This window comes from Paroedura picta, chromosome 8, assembly GCF_049243985.1.
Source record: "Paroedura picta isolate Pp20150507F chromosome 8, Ppicta_v3.0, whole genome shotgun sequence".
In the NCBI taxonomy this organism is placed as follows: domain Eukaryota; kingdom Metazoa; phylum Chordata; class Lepidosauria; order Squamata; family Gekkonidae; genus Paroedura; species Paroedura picta.
Window position 1 is genome coordinate 94,395,728 of NC_135376.1, and position 23,751 is coordinate 94,419,478.

Consider the following 23,751-nt stretch of genomic DNA (forward strand, 5'->3'; position numbering starts at 1 on the left):
CTAAGTTATGGAAAAATACCTTATGGCTAAAACAAGGCATCAACGAGGCAGGATCCCATGGCAAGAGCATGAGAACAGGTGCACAGGTAACCAATGAATATATGAACAGGGTCTTGACACTCTGTGGATCAACAGTCGAACACCAGAACAAAGGTCAGCCGGACTGAGGAACCCTGTTGCACAATCACCAAGTCAAACGGGGCAACCGCATGCTCAGCAGTGGGGAAGAACGGTAGTCAATAGATGGGGAAAGAAAATCCTGGACTAGATAGATTTTGTTGTGAGTTAGCCAGGGGCTGCTTGGTAGCCAAAGGATAAGATAGCACACTGCATTACATCCTTCGTTTTCTCTCAAGAGGCATCTGCAGTGCTAAAAAAAACCTAAAGAGAAAGGGATTTTCTTCTCCCTACAAGCTCATCTATGAATAGATTTCAACGTTCCATAAAAAGAACGCCGAATCTCAGTGCTCTGACTCACTCCTCCATCCGCAGGTGCAAATGGTTACCAGGGCAACGGAGACTCTCGGTGTCAGAGCCGCACATCACGTGTGCCTTCTTGCGACAAGTGGCTGTACCGCGAGCAAGGCTTCCTGGCCACATGCCTCCAGGCAATTAAACCTTCTCTGCATTCATGGAGAGGGGCCAGAAAACATTGCACCACGCTTCCTTGGCAGGCCTCCTAAGGGAGATGAGGGAGGAGGTCAGGAAATGCCGATCCTGACTAGTTAAGCAGGTTCTCAGAGGGTAAACCTCCTATCTTCAAGTTCGGTGCACAGAAGGATATACCTCTGAGAGCCAGCATGGTGTAACGGTTAAGAGTGGTGGCTTCTAATCTGGCAAGCCAGGTTTGATTCCCTGCTCCTCCACATGCAGCCAGCTGGGTGACCTTGAGCCAGTCACAGCCCTGACAGTGCTGCTCTCACAGAGCTGTAGCATCAGGGCTCTCTCAGCACCATCTACCTCACAGGGTACCTGTTGTGGGGAGAGGATGAGGAGGTAAGCCACTTTGAGACTCCTGGTTGAAAAAAGCAGGATATAAAAGCCAGCTCCTCCTCCTCCTTCTGCTTCTTCTCCTTCTTCTTCTTCCTTCCATAGCTTCCTGTGCACCAACTGAGAGCCAGGAAGCAGCCAAGACATTGGACAGTCAACTGGAGGAGTAATAGCAGACACTTTGAGAGCCTAGTGTGGAAACGGTCCAGAATCCCTGATTTGAGGTTCTTGGCACCTCACAGTCCTGCATCATGAGATCTTTCCCAGTCCTGTAGCATGAGATCTTTTCATGAGAGATGTCAGGGATAGAGTCTAAGATCTTCTGCACACAACATGGGCACTCTGTATTCCAGTACTGTCCCAGTCCAGACTCATAGACTTCATGTTCTCTAGTGTGCAATAGTTTAAATATCACATTAGTGAATCTTACAGCAGAAAGTCTCTAATGGGATATTAAACTGTAGTGCATTACAGAACCACCTAATTCATATTAGAGAAGTATCACTGATTCCTTTGAGCCACTTTCCCAGAGATTCCTTAATTCTTGAAATATCCCCTTAGGAACCTCAGTGTTTTCCTCCCTTCAGTGTCCATACTTGATGGAAACGGGAAAACCTGAACCAAGATATGCTGAGGCTGTGAATGAGCTGATGGTGCTTGAAACAAATGTTGGGAGTGCTGAGGAGGGCCACAAGGAAGAGAGTCAGGAAGTGGGCAATGAGGGGTACTGGGGGGGAGGGACAATTTCAATATAATCCCAAGTCCTCAAGGTAGACCTGCAAATGCTGTAATAATAATTTTGCCCTCAGATATGATTGTGAGTTGCCCTCTGATCTACTGGACAAGTGCAGGGAGTGCACCACTCCATTGGTCTCAGTGCTAGCCAGCTTTCCTGGGCTCTGCCCTCTAAGTTATTTCTGATGGTCCACAACTGGTCAGAATCTTAGATACAAACAGCCTTTGGAAGCTTTCCTCCAGCATCTACAACTTGGCAATGTAGAACAGTGGTCCCCAACCTTTTCACCACTGGGGACCGGTCAACGCTTGACAATTTTGACAAATTACTGAGGCGGGGGGAGTCTTTTGCTGAGGGACCTGAGCCCCTGTTTTGCTTGCTTTCCCGTCGGTGCCCCTGACTTCCCGCCACCCACGGGGGGGCGTTGCCCGCAGCAGCTGAGCAGCGCCACGCCGAGGGGGAGCCCCAGCCATGGCAGCCGCTGGAGAACACCAAAGGTGAGCCAGCGGCAGAGTGGCAGGGTAGCCCCCGGGAGGAGGACGGGCAGCCAGGGAGGAGGACGAGGAGGAACTGCGGCCCGGTACCGACTGATCGACGGACCAGGAGTTGGGGACCACTGATGTAGAGAACACAATCAAATCTGAACTAAAAAGTGTAGGTATTTTCCAATAACAACAAAGAGCAAAAATGAACCCCAAAGAGTATTTGGGATCTGCTCCAGGGTCCACCTCACATACTACTAGAGGTATGTGGCACAAGGGAGGGATCTGTGTTTGCTCCACTACCAACCGAAGCAGAATTATGTCCCAGAAAGTGGGTGAACCAGGCCATCGTGTTCCTTGGGGGGAATGTCACATCCTTCCTTAAATGCCCCTGAGAAGAGCAGGAGATCACTCGTTAAAATGGTACTCTCAAGTTCAAAGCCTTTCAAGTATAATTAAGATGCACTGTTATAATGAAGGTGCTTGTAATAAGATGTGATGTTGCTTGGAGCCTGAAGAATTCCATCTTCCTATTGCAGAACAAAAAAGAAAAGAGGTATAGCAAAAGCTGGAGAATCGAGGCAATTAATTAATTAAAAACAGGAATCAACTTACTTTTCTCTACCAGCCAGTTATGCCAGGGGGAGTCTCTCTTTTGCTGAACTGCCAACATGCGGCTCTCAAAAGAGAAAGACAAAGAAGAGATCCATTTTGAAGAGAGACAGAGAGAGTGAAGTGAAATAAGTAATCAATAGAGCTCATGTTGGCCTTCATAAATTACCTCCTTGGTAGTTTTGTTTGAATATTCCCATCATTGTAACCAGCATGAATATGTACTGTTCAAGCCCAGGATGTGCAAGCAAAGTTTTCTTTTCTTGAAAAAAAATCAACATTTAATTGTAACGCTTCAGGGTTGAAAAGGAATACTCAACAGACATAAGAAATAAGATGAGCAGAGCTTAGCACCAACGTCAGAGGATAACAAGGACAAATGCAGAATCAGAATCACAAAGGGCCATTCAGTCCAATCCTTTACCTACTTGGGGACTTAAATATTGCACACTCCTGAGATGTGCTCATCCCAGCTCCTCCTAAAAAATTCCAAAAAAGGCAGCAGATTCCATCTATAAACAGCCCTCAACAGAAGGCTGATATTTAAGTGAAACTTCCTAGTCCTTGTTTCTAAAGCTGCAGAAAGCAAGTTGACCCCTCTTCAACATGTCAACCTTTTATGTAGTTAAACACAGCTATCCTATCTTGCCCTCTTCTCCGAGCTACATAGACCCAACCATCTCAACCTCTCCCCGTAATTCATGGATTCCAACCCCTCAATTGTCCTAGTTGCCCTTCCCTGAACATCTTCCAAATTGTCAACGTCCTTCTTGAACTGTGGTGCCCAGAACTGGACACATCATCATCAAGACCACCTTTCTCCCATTAGACTCAAGGTGGTTTGCAACATATTAAAATACATAAATATATACTTTATTACATATTAAATTTTCAAAAATTAAACACTAAGAATAACCAATTCTCTATCCATCAAATAATCTGGTTTATTAACTATCTATCTATACCCCCCCTATTATCTGTTTCTTTTACTGCTTGTTGGATATGGTAGGTACCTCAGCAGAACGGAAAAAAGGAATGGGGAACTAAGGATCAGAGGGTGACCCATATGAGGTCTACACAATGCGAAATAGAGTGGTAATAGAACTTCCCGAGCCCTAGGTTCTATGCTTCTAGCAATGCATCCTAATATTGCATTAGCCTTCTTAGCTGCCCTATCATGCTGCTGGCTCATCAGATCAAAAAGGAAGAAGAAGGTACGGCAGAAAAAACCATCACTAAATTACTTTTTACCCCAACAGGTTTGACATACCTAATAATGACTGATTTGTTAGTTACACTGTAGATAGCTACTCTTGAGGAAGAAATTATATTTGTATGGACTCTCACAACTACTAATACTAACTCTTGGGTATGTTTGGGCTAAGGGGATAAATAAGTTAAGAATATTAGAAATCAGACATCAGCATGACCTGAACAGAATAATAAAGCCCTCTCTTTGGATTGCTCCCACTTAATAATTTGCGGCTGATGCCTTATTTATTTATCTAATTTGGAGCACACATGCCAGTTTACTCTACTTCGCCACAATATGTTTTCATCTCCACCTAATGAAGGTAATTATTAAAAATACCTAGGCAGTATTGTTTATTCATCTTTCAGGATGGAAGTATAGAAACAGCAAACCATGCACTATTTGAATGTAAATTATATAATTAAGGTAGGAAAGAATTTGTTTCTCCCACTAACCAGGCAAATTCAGATATGCGTAAGAAAATGTTTTCTGATAAAAATAATGAGTTAACTTCTGCATTTTGCTTGGTTGGCTATCAAGATTAGGAATATTTGGAAGGAATCTGGAGAAAATATTCTAAAGGATTGTGCTACTTGCTAAATTTACCATGTATCTTAGATTATCCCATCTTCAATTTTAACACTGCAGTTATTTATGATTTTTAGAATTTTCCTGTTTTATTTCTTTGGAAATTTTATTTTCTTCTACTTTTATGTATTATTTATATGCTGGTCAAGTACCATAATCAATCTAATTTAACCTAATCAGCCACACCTCAATGTGGGCAGTGTAAAGGCCTCTGAGATATGAGAAAAGGGTGGGAATGGAAATCCAAGGGAATCTGTAGGTTTTTTAATTACCTTCAGCTTGAAAGTGAAACAAGGTGAAAAACAGCACAAAACTACTCTCAGAAAAGGAAGAAACGGAAACTGGAAAGCAAACCAAACACTGAAAAAGAAAAATGAACGCGGAAGGAAAAAGAAAACCTGACAGATATGCGCAGTGAAAGTGAGGGGAAACATCCATGCCTAATAGGTGTAAATATCCAGTGACCAATCAGAAACTTTGCTGAGCAAAAGTCCCACCCTGCCCAACCCACTTTCTAAAAACACTAGGAGGGTGATGGAAAGGTATTTGTTGGTGCCATGGTCCCTATGAACTACCATATTGGGAATCCTTACTTTTGTTCATCTACTTCAAATGATCCAGAAGGAGGAATTGTCACCCAAACATCCATTCTTGCCCCTGCACAACTTTTTTTGAGCACTCAGTACCTCATTCTGAATTGCCTAACACTGCTAGAGGTTGTTCTTTCTTCTTCACTGAGATTCTTCTGCTGATATTGGGAATTACATTATGGCTTTTGTTATCTTCATTCCCTTTTGACCTGCTTTTAGGTCAGAAGCCATAGAATCATAGAATCATAGAATCATAGAATCATAGAATCATAGAATCATAGAGTTGGAAGGGGCCATACAGGCCATCTAGTCCAACCCCCTGCTTCACGCAGGATTAGCCCTAAGCATCCTAAAGCATCTTTATATCGTTTCATTTCAGAAAGCTCAAGCCATCCCCACAGAGAGAGGTAAGGCCCTTCTGAATGACTGGACAATGGCCTCGCTACCCTTAAATGACCTGGAAGTAAAAAAAAAAAAAAAAAGCAAACCCCTGAATCCAGAAGAGAGGAAATCTTCCTGGAGGCATTCAATGCAATCAAATCCAAGGAGGGGAGATTCACTTTTCAGTGTGAGTGTATATTGATTAAGGGATGATCACAGTCATCAAGTTTGAGGACCAGTGCTTGGAAAAGAGACTAGTGATGGCTCATGCTCTGTTATTTCCTGTATACATGTTTCCTCTTTTAAATGGTTTCCATAGTAGCATAGAAGAATGATTATTATATATATATTGTAAAAGTAAGCCACACAACAGAGAGTCAAGGACATTTACAATGCTGCAATGCTAGAATCCCTGACTATCTTTATCCTATCCATGCAATACAACTGATTTTGATAACAGAGGAAACATGAAGACACTTGAAGCTGCTTTATACTGAATCAGACCATTGGTCCACCAAGGTTGGTTCTGTCTACTCAGACTGGCAGCAACTCTCCAGGGTCTCAGACAGGGGACTTTCACATCACCTTCTGACTTATACTTTTAACTGTGGATTAAACCTGGGACCTTCTGAATGCCTAGCAGATGCTCTACCACTGAGCCATGGCCCCCATACAGCTCCATCAAAATATGTTTAGCCTGGAGAGGAGATGACTGAGAGGGGATCTGATAGCCATCTTCAAATATTTAAAAGTGTGCCATGTAGAGGATGAAGAAGAGTTGTTCTCTCTTGTCCTGGAGGGACAGACCAGATCCAATGAGATGAAATTAATTCAAAAGAAATTCTGTCTAAGTACCTGGAAGAAGTTCCTAACAGTTAGTGAGATTTCTCAGTGGAACAGGCTTCCTTGGGAGGTGGAGGGTTCTCCATCTTTGGAAATTTTTAAACAGAGGCTGGATAGCCATCTGAGGGAGAGGCTGATTCTGTGAAGGCTTAAGGGGGTGGTAGGTTAGAGTGAATGAGTGATAGGGTTGTGAGTGTCCTGCGTAGTGCAGGGGGCTGGACTAGATGACTCAAGAGGTCACTTCCAACTCTATGATCTTATACGCCCAGCTTCATTATTCTTTCCTGGTAACTTTCAGATTTTCCTCTTCCAGATTACACCTACACATCAACCTTTCCTTTCCCAAAGGAGACATTTCTGCATTTCCCCTAATTAAACCTCACTCTACTGATTTCATCCCATTCCTCCTGCTGTCCTAGAATCTGTTGAATTTTATTTCTGTGTGAGAAATATTTTGTGTCTGCTGGGCACCATCATGGAAGTGAGCCAAGTGAACATTGTGATTCTGATTTGTGCAATTACATTACAAATAGTGAACTTCATCAGAATCCTTTACCCTAATCCATAAATTGCTTGAGAATCATGGAAGAGGTCATACCTCCAGCTCAGTGCAGGATCATGGTAAAGCCTTCCTGACAAGTGTTCATCCAGCTGCTGCTTGAAGACTGCCAGTGAGGGGGAACTCATCACATCCTTAGGCAGCCGATTCCATTGCTGAACTATTTTTAAATAAGTATGTCCTAATACCCCACTGGTACCTTTCCACCCATAATTTAAATCTATCATTGTGAAAATCTTATCTTCTACTGCCAACAACAACAGCTCCCTGCCTCCTTTAGGTGACAGCTTTTCACATCCTTAAAAAGAGCAATCATATCCCTTCTTAACCTTCTCTTCTCCAAACTGAACATAGAAAGTCCCTCAGCTTTTCCTTGTAGCATTTAGTCTCCAAGCCAACCCCAAAGATGAAGTATCCAATATTAATTTGGGAAATTAATTTAAAGGAGATGTTGCGAGAGGTGGGTAACTAGGAACTCTGCCAATGTTTTCAGGGATTTTTCCATAGAGAAACACAAAGTAGACCATTTGGATGTTAAACTGCAAGCATTATTATTAAAGGGGAATGCAAGGGTACAACACACATATAAAGCACATTGAAACACATAGAGAAAGCTGGCTAAGAAAATAGGGGAGGAAAGCAGAGTGTATTTTGGGGATAATCAGTATTTCACAGAAGATGTGGGGTAAATGTGCTGGGTGCATGCAGGCATCTAAAACACACACACACTGCACTGTTAGCTTAGTGCTCTTGATTTAGGAGAAATTATGGGTGAATGCTGGCATGTTTGTCTTCAAAACAATGATCTGATGAGATCTCTTGTGTTGGACAATGATCTGGGGAAAATGTTATTGGGTTTTCAGGAGATAGACAATAGTTGTTATTGCTTTACCTGAGGAATTAAATGGCTCTTGATTACGTTTAATTAATGTAAAAGGTAAAGGTATCCCCTGTGCAAGCACCGGGTCATGTCTGACCCTTGGGGTGAAGCCCTCTAGCATTTTCTTGGCAGACTCAATACAGGGTGGTTTGCCAGTGCCTTCCCCAGTCATTACCGTTTACCCCCCAGCAGCAAACTGGGCACTCATTTTACTGACCTCGGAAGGATGGAAGGCTGAGTCAACCTTGAGCTGGCTGCTGGGATAGAACTCCCAGCCTCATGGGCAGAGCTTTCAGACTGCATGACTGCTGCCTTACCACTCTGCACCACAAGATGTTCTTTTAATTAATGTATGGGAAAGCTATTAGAACAGTAGCAGGTTCCTGGGAAACCTATTGTCCTAAATTATACATTTTGGTGGAGTGGAGGGAGGTTACTGGTGGGCCAGCCATTCCTTCTCTTACATTCTAAACTATAAGTCCACACTTGTCCTGGAGATAGGCATCCATGTCTTCATCATGTTGAGTCAGATATGAACTGGCTGATAAGTATTTCTGCATCATTTTTGCCAGGCAGCATATTGTGTATCTGAGACAAAATTCTAGGAAGGATATTCATGGTTTTTCTATCTATAAACTGCTCCTCAATGTGAAGAAGTGTCTGATTGCTAACATGATTGCCCTTGTTGCTCTGTTTTGCACCCACTCCTTTCTGTTCACAATCCATTTTGAGGTGAGGCTTCCAAAACTGTACAAAGTACTCCTGACTTATGGAACAGTGTGACCTAAGCAGGAAAGTGGATTCATTTTGAACAGCAATGAGCTTTTCCACAGGTACATAATTACACATTTGACAAATTGCTCATATGATCTAGACAATATTAAATATGGTCACTAATCTGTTCTTCCCCCCTCATCTGTAGTGATCAAGAAAATTACTGTTTAATTTTTTAAACGTTTTATGTTTTTCTATACCTGTTTACATTCTAGCACAGAGACATTCCACAGATGTGAGGGCAGTAGGGAGGGTCACTGTGAGTGGGCAGGTAGTTGTAAGTTTCAACATTGTACAGGGGATTGGACTAAATGACCCTGAAGGTCCCTTCGAACTCTATGATTCTACTAGGAATAAAGCCCATTTTAATTTTTAATAAAATGGGTGCTAGGGGCGACATTAGAGGGAAGGCCTGAGAGGCGGAAGGCTTCCCTGGGGTCTTGGATGGAGGGGAGAGCTCGGGGAGATGGAGGCTGCAGGTGGATGGTGGCGCGTGCCTCGCTGGGGCAGCTGTCGGCTACCGGTCGGTGGCTCGGCTTGGCGGCAACTTACGGCGGCTTGGGGCGGCGGCGAGAAGAGGATCTCAGGCAGCGAAGCGTCGGCGTGTCTGCGGAGAGGGCCGGCGGCAGCGAGTAGTCGTCAGGCGCCATGTTGGGGCCTGGAGCGGCTTGCCGGCGCACAGTCGCTGGTGGTGGCCATTTTGCAGCTTGTGAGCGAGGCGGTGCAGCACTGTCCTCTTGGTGGGCTGAAGTCCTGGAGAGGGCACAAAGCTGGAAAGCGCCCTCAGGAGCTCGGCGGCGGCGGTGGCGAAAGCAGCAGAGAGGAAGGCAAGCAGTTCTGGAAGGGCATGCGTGGTGGCGGGTGGCGGCGGACGGTCAGGGTGGGGGTGGGAAGGGCGCAGGTTGCGCGAGCGGTAAGTGGGGGTTTGGGGGGGTGGGAAGGGGGTGGACGGCGGGGGGGACGGACGCTGAGGGTGGGGGTGGGAAGTTCGTGGCTCTTGTCGTGCGGTGTGGTGAAGGGCTGCCGCGGGGTGAAGGGGAAGGAGTGTTCCCCGAGGCCAGCGGCGTGGTGAGAGGGTCCTCCCTGGCGGCTATCCGTGGAGGATGGCGGCTTGGGAGGAGTGGAGTCAGTGGCGCCGAGTCCGGGAGACGGGCCAAGTGTCCAACAGGGAGGCGCGCAAAGCGCGCCTCCCAATTGGACACTTGGCCCTGGAGTGCCACTCGGAGATTCGCTCCTGATTCGCTCCTCTGAGTTTTTATCCCAGACAGGGCCCGCCCTAACTCCTCCCCACCAGCCCTTACTCTTTTATTTAGTCCACGGTGCCCACGACGCCGTGGGCGGTTTAAAGATAGTTGTATGAAGGGAGGGAAGCCTAGTCAGTTTACTTAGGTGTGTTTCTGCTGGCCGCAACCATAAGCCTGGCAGAAGAGTTGACTTGCAGGTCCTGTGGGACTTCATAAATTCTGTCAGATTCCAGATTTCTTCTGGGAACTTGTTCCACTGGGTAGGAACCAGGGCTGAAAAGACCCTGGCTCTGGTAGACGCCAGACCTTCTTCTTTGGTCCAGGGACCTTCAGTGGGTTGGTGTCGGTTGACTGAAACACCCCCTGAGGTACATACTCATATAAGCAGTCCCTCAGGTATGCAGGGCCAGGACTGCCTGTGGCCTTGAAGATTAATATCAAACCCTTGAACCAGATCTGTAATTCCACTGGAAGCCAGCACAGCTGCCATTGGACTGATCTTATATGGGCTCTTTGCTGTGATTCCCCTCACAGGGGACTTCCATTTTGGATCCTTGTATACTTAAACATCTTAGCATGGGCCTAGCAAAGAAACAATGGACTTTGGATCAAATGGATGACAGTAAGTCACACTGAGGGTGTGCAAAGAATGCGAAACAACTCCTCCATGTGAAAGCCATATCTGGTGGAAATTAATTGAAGGGCATAAGGGATTCCTTCCCTGATAATGACTGAAATAATCAAGACAATGAGCAATGGGCCAGCTCCAACCATTTCCTTGCAGTGTACAGGAAGACTTCTCCTCCTACTCCATCATAAAAGTACTCAGCCATCTCTTTGCCTGTCTAAACTCTCAATCGCCCTGGAGGAATACTTCTCTATGATACCATCTCCTGTAATCAAAAGAGGGGGGGGGGGAAATCCCCTTCACAATATACATAACCCTCCCCCACTTCAAATTAGCTTGTCTCTGGAGAAATGGACTTTTCAACCATCCCACATTCCAATGACAACACCTTTCCCCTTCCTTAGTCTGAACAAAGAGCTTTAGAAAGTTATCCCTCTGTTTGCCCAACCTGTAGCAGGTTTTGGATCCCACTTTGTTATCCCAACTATACGGCTGGCTTCTTTCCTTTTCATCCCAACCTGCTGGGCTTCTCCAAAGATGTCCATCATCAGGAAACAGGTCTGGATGTCTTGGATTCTTACCCTTTTCCTCCTTTAGTTCAGTGGGTTTGTTAGGGAAATTGTGTGAACTGTGTTTGTACTTCACACGGGCATTTATTGCATTTCTGTAGCCCCTCTATTTTTATAAAAAGAATTGTCTTTTGTATCCTGCTTTCCACTACCTGAGTTTCAAAGCAGCTTACAATTGTCTTCCCTTCCTCTCCCCACAACAGACACCCTTTGAGGTAGGGGCGGCTGAGAGAACTTTGACAGAACTGCTCAGTTAGAATAGCACTACCAGGGCTGTGACAAGCCCAAAGTCACCCAGCTGGCTGCATCTGGAGGAGGAGTGGGGAATCAAACCTTGGTTACCAGATTAGAAGTCAGCACTCCCAACCACTAGGTCAAGCCGGCTCTTCACCTGACTTAACTTGGCTTTCTTTCTGTTAATCTAATAAAGGTATTTTCTTGTTTAATCAGCTTATTCCTCTTCATTCCTTTTGAGTGGTGGTCTGTATCTCAACCCTGATAGACATAAGATTATACTCTTGGTAATGAATACACCACAATGCATGTGTTTTCTCTTTGGTAGCAGAAGGATGATTTTACCAGCTACAGAAGTGCATGTGGGTAACTGCTGGCTGTTGCCATGCATTTATAACAACAAAACTACCCATATGTCAATCTTTTTGTCCCTTTGTGGCAGGCATAGAGCATCAGAAAATAAAACCAAGAACCTTATCATTGGCCACCAGCTTCAGAATGATTGTGGGAGTTCCAGGGCCAAACATGAAAGGAATTGGAATATGCTGGACCAGATGATCTCCAGATTTCGTCCAATCCAAATTGCAGTGGAAGCTAAGTTAAATTCTAACTTCTGTTTCTCATTTGTTACTGCTAAGGCAGATTGACATTCTATTATTATGCATATTAAAGGTACATTTGAGGGAAACATCCTTTGATAGATTATGGGGAAATATTAAGGGGCTTTCCGCACCGGGATCTTTGTAGCAAATTGGTTGCTGAATGAAAAATCGCCATTTAAAATAGTGGAATTCGTCGTTATGCATACCTGCCTTTGTAGTGGAATCCAGTTGCGTTTTGTAGCGTTTCCCACAGGCTTCCGGTCTTGGCAAAAATCGCTAGAAAGGAACGCTCTTGCCAAGCTCGTCCCGCCCCTGGCCATCAAGCAGCCAATGGGCAGCCGTTAGCATGCTCCCAAACAGCCCCTTTCCCTTTAAGAAAGTTTTTTTTTTAAAAAAAAACACACACCCATTGCAACGAATCTGTGTTGATTCATTGCAACGGAGAGACCCATCCAGCTGCCCGGTGTGTTTGAGCTGTCGTTTGATCGTTGCCACGCTCCCTCCGAGTGAAAAAAAAAATCCCCCCCCTCTCACGGCCCCGATTTTCGTGTAAAAAATAAAGGGAAAATACATCAGCAAACGGGCTTCTCTGTTGTTTGTGTCCAAAGTGTTGTTTGTGCTTTAGTGACTCTGGGGAGGGACTGAAGCCGGGGAAGCCTCTAAACAGAAAGAGGCTCGCTGGTGCGTTTATCCCCGCTCGCTCGGAGAAAAAAAAAATGGCGATCGCTTCGCCGGAAGATCAGAGGAGAGAGCCAGGGGGAGGGACTTTGTAGAAACCGCAACAATGTTAATGCACAGGTCTTTTTCGCTAGTGTTGCAGATTGGTTGCAGGAGTGTATCGCTTTCCGGAGGGTGAATCCACTTTTGGGGATTTCCCTGAAAGCGCTACAAGGAAGCGCTTTTTGCTGATCGGTTTCAGGTGTGTGGCAGATTGTCAACGACGTTGTGCATAATGGCAAATCAATAGCGTTTTCAATTGGCAACCATTGTGCGATTTTGAAGGCGTGCGAAAAGCCCCTAACTCTGTCCATAATGTTAACCAATATTTCCTGCTACATTGCTATTTAATATGTTCTAAATTGCCAACCAGGATGGATGCAAACCAGCTGACATTGAAAAATATGGGGGGCAATTATAACTAATAATATAGGAGTGGGAGATCATGAAAAGAAGTAATTGAAATGAAGGAAGAAAAAAGTGGAGCAAGGGCACGCAGGTCAAGAGAGCATGCAGCAGCACAGGGCAACACCTGTGAGCTCAAGGCCAGAGAGACCTGGGCGGCGGTGGTGCTCTGAGCATGGAAAGGGAGCCCAGGACTGGCAGGGCAAAGCTGGGTCGCCCGGCAGAGGATGGAGGCAGCATCTCTCCAGGTCAGGGGGGTGGAGGCCACAGGGAGGCAGCAGTACCCTGATGGGAGGCCCAGGGGTCTGTGGCCTAGTGACTGAAGGGTGGGAGAGGTCCCAGGCAACAGATTCCTCATCAAGCCATGTGGCCACCATTTCAGTGGAAATGAGCTCTCTAGACCAGGGGTAGTCAACCTGTGGTCCTCCAGATGTCCATGGACTACAATTCCCATGAGCCCCTGCCAGCAAATGCTGGCAGGGGCTCATGGGAATTGTAGTCCATGGACATCTGGAGGACCACAGGTTGACTATCCCTGCTCTAGGCAATAGGACTGGGGAGACAGGGAGACAACCTGGGGCTGGGGTTCAGGAGATTCATATCAGGAATTCACAATTCATTCTGGCAAGAGCAGAATGCCTATTTGACAAGGAAACGGCCTGCTCAGAATTCTTAGGGCAGCCCAAGTTCCACAGGAACCTATGCAGGTGAAGGGAGCTCCAAATCAGGTGTGACTGCTGGGGCGAGGGGGCATTCTACAGTCTGGCGCTGGTTGCAGCAAGGAAAGAAAGGGCACAAGTGTCCTCCTGCCACAGCCTTCCTCATGTGAGTCTTCCTTCTGGGAAGAAAGGGGAGAACGATATTAGAGAAGGGTGTTTTTGGCTGGAAGGGGTGTTCATGCCTGGCTGCGCAAATGAAGGAAGGAGGCGTGCTGCCTCCTGGGTGAAGACCTTGATGAAGGTCATCTGATCACCCTGAACATCCTGGGTGCCCCACCTGGGATACATTGACCCACAAAGCTCTGTGAGATGGTGCTTGAGGGTTATTTCATAGACATCTTTTCATTTGTAAAGGTCCAGAACAAAGGGGGAGACACCGGCAAGTGGTGGGAGCAGAAAAAAGCTGAAAGAACCCAGTGTGAGCAGGTTCTTATCCAATTGGCTGTGGAGGTTGACACAGAATATATGGCCTTAATCTCAGCCACCTACCCCGAACAGGGCTGGCCTTGGTGCACACTTACCACATGTGCTGGAGGCCAGGGAGCTGGTGTGGGAGCAAGCTGCCCTGGATTATGAGAGGGAGTTCAGAGAGCTTGCATCCCACAACACAATGGCATGGTGGGCTCTCAAGCACCATGATACCTGGATAGTGCAGGTAGGTCCCAATGTTCGGCAGCAAAGGGCAAAGGAATGGCAGCAGGCCTTGGGAAGAAATTGCCTGGCTTAGTGTGCTGGGACTATAACAGGGTGGCCTGCAAGAAAAGGAGGTGTTGCTTTGCACGCAAGTATGAAACTTGTGGTGGGACACATGCCATGTCAGCATGCACTCAAGGATCTGAGGGGCCTGATCCTCCTCAAGGATTGGCAGGGGGTTGGAAGCCAAAGGATTTCCTACTACCACAACATCTGCCTGAGGTGCCAGTGTCCTTGCAGAGACTGGCTCCTATGCCAGTTAAGGTGGGGGCCACCTGCACTGGCTGCATCTATACCCTGACAGTGCAGCAGGAGTAGACCTTGCCAAAGGTTTCTTAAAAGGTTTTCAGATCCCCTTTATGGCAGTTTAGGGTGGCACAAGAAGGATCCTTTGGCAGGGGTCCGGTTTTGGCACTGGCCCCCTGGAGTGAGCTCGGCTACCTGGCTGAGTAGCATGGGGCTTGGAGCCAGATGACCAGGGCAGCTGAATGAGGTGTGAGCCTTTTGGACCCCCAGTAGGTCATCTCCCTGGGAAGGGATTCCAGCTGGCAAGGGGCCTGCTCTCCCAGCTGGTATAGAAGCAGGGTGCTGGACCCTGGTTACAGGCAGCTGGACGGCTGCAGGAACTGGGTTCTCTTCTCACGCCAGGTACGATGCTGTCCACCCTCGGGGGAATTTGTTATTCAAATGAAGCTGTGGCCGTGTGAATGCCAACTGGAGAGTCGCATCTTAATTGGCTAGATGCCATCCTTACAGACAATGATGAGACCAGACAAGGCAGCACTAAAGTATAAAAAAGGATTTTACTAGACCATCAGGGTAGGGGACTTGGAAATGCAAATTTCCCGATAGCTCATGATGGAGCTCTGTACCTTAGGCATCACGCAGCTGAACTCCAATACGGAGCTCCTTTTCTGCCCTAAGCAGTTCTAGAGAACAAAGGCAGGAAGGAAAACTGTTTCCCTTCCATTACACTTGTGTGCCTGATAACTAGACATGTAAGCAAGGGCCCCAAACATTTTGCATACCAATAAACATATCTTATGACCCACTTTGTGTCAACAAACAGTTAGCCCTTTTTCTGAAGGTCAGAGGCTGACTCTTGCTAAAGACAAAGTCTAACAGAAGGCTGCACCCTGGAGCGTGTCCAGCCTGGTCTTGCCTTGCTCCAGTGCTGTCTTGGCTGATGGGTTTAGCAGAATCCCCGAAGCAAGGGTTTCCCTCGGTCTCATAGCAGATGTCACAGAAAGGCCTGGCCAGCAGAGTAAAATCCTGTTTGTTGATTAGCAGGGTAGCAGTTCTGCCAAGGAAGACACGGCTCGCCTTTTGGCGTAAGCATGGCCGCAGCCTTTAGTATGCCACCCTCCCAGAACGGTTGGCCTGGCACAGTAAGTAGCCTGACCCCTCAGCCGTCAGGCTGCTTAACCTGAGGGTCTTTGGACGCCATGGGACCCCTCCATCCCAGCCGGGAGAGCGGGTCTTCTGCATCCAGAATCCCTCGCCAGGAAGCGACCCTAACAAGGCCTCACCAGGCGTTCACCTCACTTTGATGCCTCGTGTGTCGTTCAGCTACAAGCCCCTGGCCGCCCAGCCGGGTTGGCCGCACTCAATCACAGCAGGTCTCCTTTAGTAGGACCCCCAACCCCAGGGATCCCCAGTATGCCAACTGTGTTCCCTACCAGCAGGCTCTTAAGGTAAAGGTAAAGGTAAAGGTATCCCCTGTGCAAGCACCGAGTCATGTCTGACCCTTGGGGTGACGCCCTCTAGCGTTTTCATGGCAGACTCAATACGGGGTGGTTTGCCAGTGCCTTCCCCAGTCATTACCGTTTTACCCCCCAGCAGCAAGCTGGGTACTCATTTTACCGACCTCGGAAGGATGGAAGGCTGAGTCAACCTTGAGCCGGCTGCTGGGATCGAACTCCCAGCCTTATGGGCAAAGCTTTCAGACGGCTGCCTTACCACTCTGCGCCACAAGAGGCTCATCAGCAGGCTCTTACCATGCCTCAATTGACTGTGATGAAAAACCAGCATGACAAAAACCAAACTACCATGGGGAGGAGGGAAGCTGCTCGGCCGTCCGGTGTGGAAAGGGGGAGAGAGCACGTACGCAGGGCCTAAATAAGACCTGTGTTTGTCCCTGCCCCCCGTGCACGTTGTACGCGGTGTGCTGACAGCCCATTCGGCGTGTTTCTGGCTGCTCCCTGCATCATCATCGACGGCTGTGGTGAGTTCACAGCCACTAAATGTGCTCTGCCTTCCTGGCCACCAGAGGCTAGAGAGAAGAAGAAAATTAGCAGTACTAATAAATAAATAAATGTATTCCATGACTGCAGCAAGACGCTGGCTTCAGGGGCTCTCCAGCTGACTTGGACCCTGGGAATTGTCCCTCCCTGGGAGGGTTGCCAGTCTCCAGCTTGAGGACTGGAGAGCTCCTCACATTAGAACTGGTCTCCGGGTTACAGAGATGAATTCCCTGGAGCAAATGGCCACTTTGGAGGTTGTACTTTATGGCAATACATCAAGCTGAGATCCCTCCCCAGACTCCACCCTTTCAAATCTTCAGGAATTTCCCTAGAGTTGGCAACCCTATATGAATCAGCTCTCAGCTCTAATGTGCCCTCATCTGCCCATTTCCATAGACTGCATAGCCCCATCCTTGGCCCTCTTTATTTTTGTTGGAGCATGACAGAAGCCTGGGAACTGGTGTTATATAGATATATATTAGACTTTCTGTCTCCCCATTGAAAAAGTTACAACCCCATGAATAATGCACGTGGAACACACGACATGGCTTTAGACAGCTGCACCCTTCCCAGAAGTGTTAGCTTTCCTCATTTTCAATTACTGAAACGAAAGGATTGTGGGTTTCTTTATTTTATTTTGATAGTTTGAGTTCACAAAGGTGTTGGACTTCGCAGCTCGAAGAGTGAAACCTTTTCTACTATTTTTATAGCTCTCCGTTATTTGAAACGAGTCTTTCACAGCTTGGCATTGTCTTTTATGTCTTTCCAACAGCAAAGCTATCAGAATTTTCAATTAAAATTGATCTGCTCTCTCTCTCTCTCTCCCTCTCTCTCTCTTTCTCCCCCCCTCCCTCCATCCTGGTCCTATCGCTTGTTATCTGGAGGATTTCTGCTTACAGGCAGAAAAGAGATACAGCAGTATTATTATTATTATTATTATTTATTTGATTTGTATGACCGCCGCTCTCGGAAACCGGCTCGCGGCGGTTCACAACATTTTAATACAAATACAATATATTAACCATTAAAATTCCCCATTAAAACCCCATTAAAACCCCATTAAAACAATGACTAAGTCACAATGATGGCGATTAAAACTATTCCCGTACAGGCCCACTGGATGAGCAGAAGGGAACGGAGGATAATTGGGCATGGGATGGAACACTCTGGGGAACCAGGTCAGTTTAGTACTGGCCTCCCCCCTCCGGGGAGAGGGGTCCGATCTTAGCCCCGGGCCATCACCCGGCCTTAGACAAACGCCTGGCGGAAGAGCTCCGTTTTGCAGGCTCTGCGGAACTCAGAGAGCTCCGACAGGGCCCGCAGCTCTTCAGGGAGCTCATTCCACCAGGTAGGGGCCAGGACCGAAAAGGCCCTGGCCCTTGTCGAGGCCAGGCGTGCCTCCCGGGGTCCTGGGATCATCAGCAGATTCTTACCCGCAGAGCGAAGTGCCCTGCGGGGGGCATAAGGAGATAGGCGGTCCCTCAAGTATGCAGGACCCAAGCCGCGTATAGTCTTAAAGGTTAGTACCAAAACCTTGAACCTGATCCGGAAACAAACTGGCAACCAGTGCAGCTGCTTCAGCAGAGGCTGAACATGGGACCTCCAAGATGATTTAGTGAGGACCCGTGCAGCTGCATTCTGTACCAGCTGTAACTTCCGGGTTAGAGACAAGGGTAGGCCCGCGTAGAGCGAGTTACAGAAGTCTAATCTAGAAGTAACCGTTGCATGGATCACAGTGGCCAGGTGTTCCGGGGGCAGGTAGGGCGCTAGTAGCCGAGCTTGGCGTAGATGGAGAAACGCCGTCCGGGCTACCTTAGTGACCTGGGCCTCCATGGAAAGTGAGGCATCCAGAATCACTCCCAAATTCCTGGCTTGGGGCACAGATGACAATTGTACCCCGTCCAGGCAGGGAAGACGCGCTTCCTGTTCCTGCTCCCTTCGGCCTAGCCAAAGGACCTCCGTCTTAGAGGGGTTGAGTCTCAGGCGGCTCTTTCTGATCCATCCAGCCACTGCTTCCAAACAACTGGCGAATTTTTCTGGGGGGAGATCTGGCCGGCCATCCATCAAGAGATAGAGCTGGGTATCATCAGCGTACTGGTGACACCCAAGCCCATAACTCCGTACCAGCTGAGCCAGGGGACGCATATAGATGTTAAATAACGTGGGGGAGAGCACCGCTCCCTGTGGCACCCCACATGGGAGTGCAAAGGAGTCGGATAACTCCTCCCCCACAGCGACCCTCTGTGATCTGTTCTCTAGAAAGGAGGATAGCCATTTAAGAGCCACCCTTCCAATCCCAGTATCAGCGAGGCGGTGAACCAAGAGCTCGTGGTCAACCACATCAAATGCGGCTGACAGGTCTAATAGCACGAGAATGGCCGACCCGCCCCGGTCCAGCTGGCGCCGGAGATCATCTGTCAGGGCGACCAGCACAGTCTCCACCCCATGGCCAGGACGGAAGCCAGACTGGTATGGATCAAGGGCCGAAGTTTCCTCCAAAAATGCTAGGAGCTGGTCCGCGGCGGCCCTCTCAACCACCTTGCCCAGGAATGCAAGATGCGATACCGGGCGGTAGCTGGCGGGGTCCCGCGGATTCAGCGATGGTTTTTTCAGAAGAGGGCGAACCACTGCCTCCTTGAGCCGCTGAGGGAATTCTCCCGATGTAAGGGAGAGGTTTATAATCTCCCTCAGGGGAACACCTATCCGTGGGTCGCTGATCTTAAGCAACCACGACGGACAGGGATCAAGGGGGCAAGTGGTCGCCCTCACCGACCCTAGCAATTTGTCCACTTCGGATAAAGAGAGCCGCCTGAAGCCATCAAACCTGATCCCCCGTAACGGCCACGGAGCTTCTAGTTCACGAACTGTATCAACTGTGGCAGTAAGGTCACGACGGAGCGACAAGATCTTATCCGCAAAATAGCTTGCAAAAGCCTCGCAGCCTAGTTCCAATTGACTACTATTTTGATGCCCTCCTTCGAGGGCAGTAAGGGTCCGAACTATCCTAAATAATTGGGCTGGGCGAGAGCTAGCGGACGCGATTTCCGCAGCAAAGTAGTCACACTTTGCCGCTTTCACCGCCATCTCATACGCCCTCATAAGCGTGCGATGAGATGTTCTTGTAGCTTCGTCGCGGGTCTTCCGCCACACTCGCTCTAGCCGTCTCACCTCCCTCTTCCTCTCCCGAAGCTCCGCGGTAAACCACGGGGCCTGCTTGAGGCGAGGGCGGAGAGGGCGCTCAGGAGCTATCTCGTCAATGGCGGCCAACAGGCGGGACTGCCAGTCCTCCACCAAGGCCTCCAACGAGACACCGGAGGGCATCGGGTCCCGCAGAGCATTCAGGAATCCTTCGGATTCCATAAGTCTCCGTGGGCGGACTAAAATGCGTCCGTCACCCAAACAGGGGAGGGGTGGCATCCGTAGGCGAGCCTTCAGGGTATGGTGGTCAGACCACGGAACGATGTTGTTAGCCACCAGATCGATCTCAACACCAGCACCAAAGATCAGATCCAGGGTGTGGCCAGCCTGATGAGTGGGACCAGCAACAAATTGCGAGAACCCCAGTGTCGCCATGGCCGACACCAGGTCCAGGCCAAGTCCTGGAGCCGACGAATCCGCATGGACATTAAAGTCCCCCAAAATTAATAATTTGGGGAACTGCAATGTCCAGGCGGCCGCCGCCTCCAGCAGGCCCAGCAGGGCATCGGGCGGGGCAGTGGGTGAACGGTACACCGCCCAGATGGCCACGTTCTCGACCGATTCCCACGTCAGGCCGACACATTCAACTCCTGGGATCGATGGTGCTGGGAGAGCCCTGAAGGCATAGCTGTCCCGGACTAGGATCGCCACCCCACCCCCCCTACCATGGAGCCGGGGCTGATGGAGGACCGAGAAGCCGGGTGGCGCAAGATCTTTAAGGGCGACTGTTTCACCTTCGCGCACCCAGCTCTCGGTGATGCACGCCAGGTCTACCCCATGCCCTGCGAAATAGTCCCGCAGGGTTGAGGATTTGTTCTTGATCGACCTGGCGTTGCATAGCATCAGCACCGGCTCCGCCCTAGCCCTCTCTCCTACAGATTTGGGGATGGGACGGAGGTTTGAAGGACAGCGAGCACATCGACCAGGCCACCTACCGTGTTTCCACGGTCGGGGCCTTTCTGGACCTGCGTGTGCCGCTCTCCCCCTATTATTGAACCTCCTTTAATGGTTAATGGTAGCATCTGACTCTATTAGGTAGATTATAGACTGTGGTAATTTACCCGGTTTATTACTCCCTATTGGATCACCTAGTTTTCCCCCCTTTCATATCTATTTTTAGATGTATTGGGTGGGGTGAAGAAAGCCTTGAAGTTCCTATAGCAACTAATAGATCAACAGAAATAATGGATTTTCACTCCCTTCTTCTGAACTCCACATCTTTGCTGAAGAGTGTTCAAAACAGGCTTGGAAATTTAACTTACAACACACATGGATCCTCCCTCAGTTGAAGCTACAACCGATTCAACATGTTTTGCAAGCATGGTAGCCTCCTGCACCAGGAAGTGGCTCAAATATCTCATTCTGTGTTCTTGTGGGACTTTTAGGGGTGCCTGTGTACAGCCTCCCCAGCCTGAAATACCCATGCATATTATTCTTATATCAATGATTGAAGGTGGCATGAAGGAGAGGGAGTGGTTTGAAGATGATGATTGTACAGCCCATCAAAAGAGGTGGGGGTGGGCAAAACAACAACAAAAAACAACAAACGCATTACGCGCAGCAGAAATCAGCTTCCACAAAATCAGCTTCCACAAAAAGATCGGAGTACACGTGGCCTCAAAGGAACTGGAAAAAAACTGGGGGGAAAGGAAGAGAAAACAAAAGGCACCAAAAGGCATGCAGAAATCGGGGGAGAAATCAAAGCAGTATGGGCCCAGAAATGTCCCCAAAACACAAACCACCAAACCGAGATGATAAAGCCCTTTGTTTTGAGACTTGCCATTTTAGGATGACTGCCTGGCACTCTTCCATTTTATATTGTGTTTTAATTCAGATTGCAGCTTTTAACAGCAATATTTTCTTACATTTGTACGTAATCTAACAAAACCCAACAAATCACAACTGCTTTATGGTGCCCCCTTGTGGGGTTTTCAAGATCTTCAGGGATGGTTGGCCATTGCCTGCCTCTGCAAAGTCTTTCTTGGTGGTCTCCCGTCCAATACTGACCAAAAATACCCCTGCTTAGGTTCTACATTCTGATGAATCTGGGCTAGCCTGGGTTATTCAGCTCAGGGCGTGACCATCATGGGGCTCAGGAAAGACCTCTACTGCTATGCTACAGGGCTCCATAAAGGTTCTGCAGCTCACCCAACAGTTGTTGCAGATCTCTTCATTAGGAAGTGTCACATACAAGCTCCACAGGATTGAGGAATAAGTTTATCTGGATCCCACTGGCACCCCCTGTACTTTCTATCCTATGAAGAACATCACCTTTTCCCCACCATCACTTGGGCACACTGAAGAAGAAGAAGAGTTGGTTCTTATATGCAGCTTTTCCCTACCCAAAGGAGGCTCAAAGCAGCTTACAGTCGCCTTCCCATTCCTCTCCCCACAACAGACACCCTGTGGGGTGGGTGAGGCTGAGAGAGCCCTGATATCACTGCCCGGTCAGAACAATTTTATCAGCGCCGTGGCGAGCCCAAGGTCACCCAGCTGGTTGCATGTGGGGGAGCGCAGAATCGAACCTGGCATGCCAGATTAGAAGTCCGCACTCCTAACCACTACACCAAACTGGCTCTCTGTGGAGACCTTGCCTTCTGCATCAGGTAGACACAATGACAGATTACGCAGTGTGGGCTAGGGATGCTTGGACACCCAATGGTTTGGGTGTCTGCAGTAGCAACTCTGGACTGAGCTTGGGCTAGCCTTGGTCCTACAAGCCAGGACATGGCTGGTTTGCCATTGCTTGCCTCTGCAATAGCAACCTTGGCTATCTTGGGGATCTCCCATGCAAGTACTAAGCAGGGCCAACCCTGCTTAGCTTCCATGATCTGATTTGACTGGGCTAGCCAGGACCATACAGGTCAGGACAAGAGCTGGACAGAGGTGGCTTGCCATTGCCTGCCTCTGCAGAGCAACCCTGGACTTCCTCAGTGGTCTCCCATGCAAGTACTCACCAGGGCCGACCTTCCTTAACTTCCATGATCTGGTGACATCAGCTCAGTCTGGACCATTCAGACCAGGGCCTGCCAGTATACTACAGTGTATCTGGCTTATCCTGCAACCTTACACAGACTGCCTTAGTCTGGCTGCTGCTCCCCCCCCCCCCCCATTCACATTTGCTGCACTGCTGTTCTGCTTGGCAGGTAATTGTTTAAATAGACAGTTAAAGCTGTCACCTATCAGACACACGAGTCATAAATAAATGCTCTGTAAAAACAATCCTATGGTTAGACATCCATCTAATGTAGCCCTCAGCCATGTTAGTGGTTGCCGACCTGTTGTGATCGGCAGCGTTTTGTTCACGCGAAAGTTTGAAACAAACGACGCACACTCATGCAGGGAGGATTTGCATCTTCCGGTACTGAACTGAACTGACCTTGCAACTGGCTCATATCTGATTATCACAGCTGAACAATGTAAATTGCGCAAACACTGTCTATGCAAAATTCATGGCGTTGTCTTATACAGACCCCTTCAGGGTTCCTTTCTTTCACACATTTGACCTATCATTGGAGGGGATAACAATGCACAGTTATTATAAAGACTGCACATAAAACATAAATATTACATTTCAGCATCAGCACTAAAATGGGTACGTGCCTAAGACTGGGGCGATGCAAATGACAGGGTGGGACTGTAGCTTAGAGAAGTCTTGGTTTGTCATGGCCAGGGGAGATCTCTCAGCATTACAACTGGTCTCCGGACAACAGAGGTGAGTCCCCCCTGGAAGAAATGGCTATTTTGAAAGGTCAGTTCTATGGCATTATATGGTGCTGAGGTCCCTCCCCAAACTCTTCCCCAACTCCATC

General features: G+C 48.2%; 1 long non-coding RNA gene across 1 annotated transcript; it reads right to left on the reverse strand.

Moving 5' to 3' along the window:
* Positions 1–2,561: 2,561 nt before the first annotated feature.
* Positions 2,562–3,080, reverse strand: LOC143842707 (uncharacterized). Its single transcript, XR_013233311.1, has 3 exons — positions 2,990–3,080; positions 2,824–2,887; positions 2,562–2,738 (listed from the first exon to the last, which is right to left on the reverse strand). It is a non-coding gene; the product is annotated as an uncharacterized LOC143842707 (long non-coding RNA).
* Positions 3,081–23,751: the final 20,671 nt, after the last annotated feature.